Source organism: Rattus norvegicus, chromosome 20 (genome assembly GCF_036323735.1).
Source record: "Rattus norvegicus strain BN/NHsdMcwi chromosome 20, GRCr8, whole genome shotgun sequence".
Classification (NCBI taxonomy): domain Eukaryota; kingdom Metazoa; phylum Chordata; class Mammalia; order Rodentia; family Muridae; genus Rattus; species Rattus norvegicus.
The window spans coordinates 7,079,508-7,080,000 of NC_086038.1; positions in this window are offsets into that span (position 1 = coordinate 7,079,508).

Sequence of the window (493 nt, forward strand, 5' to 3'; positions counted from 1 at the left end):
ATCCCTAGGACCCACATAGTGAAAAGAGAAACCTGACTCCCTCTGGCCTCCACCGGCACACTGGCAAGGCACACGCAAGACACACAGACGCTAAAATATATAATTTTTATTTTTAAAGATTTATTTATTTATTTTGTATATGAGTACACTGTCGCTGTCTTCAGACACACCAGAAGGGGACATCAGATCCCATTACAGATGGTTGTGAGCCACCATGTGGTTGCTGGGATTTGAACTCGGGACCTCTGGAAGAACAGCTAGTGCTCTAACCACTGAGCCATCTCTCCAGCCCTAAAATATATATAATCCTTAAAAAGTTAAAATAGGGCGGCTGAGATGACTCAGTGGATGAGGGTGTTTACCGCCAAGCTTGGTGATCTGAGTTCAATCCCTGTGTCCCCCCGGGGTGGAGGAGAAAACTGGCTCCCACGAGTTGACCTCTGAGCCTGGGTGTGTGTGCCTGTACAAACACACACAAACACAAATTTTTAAA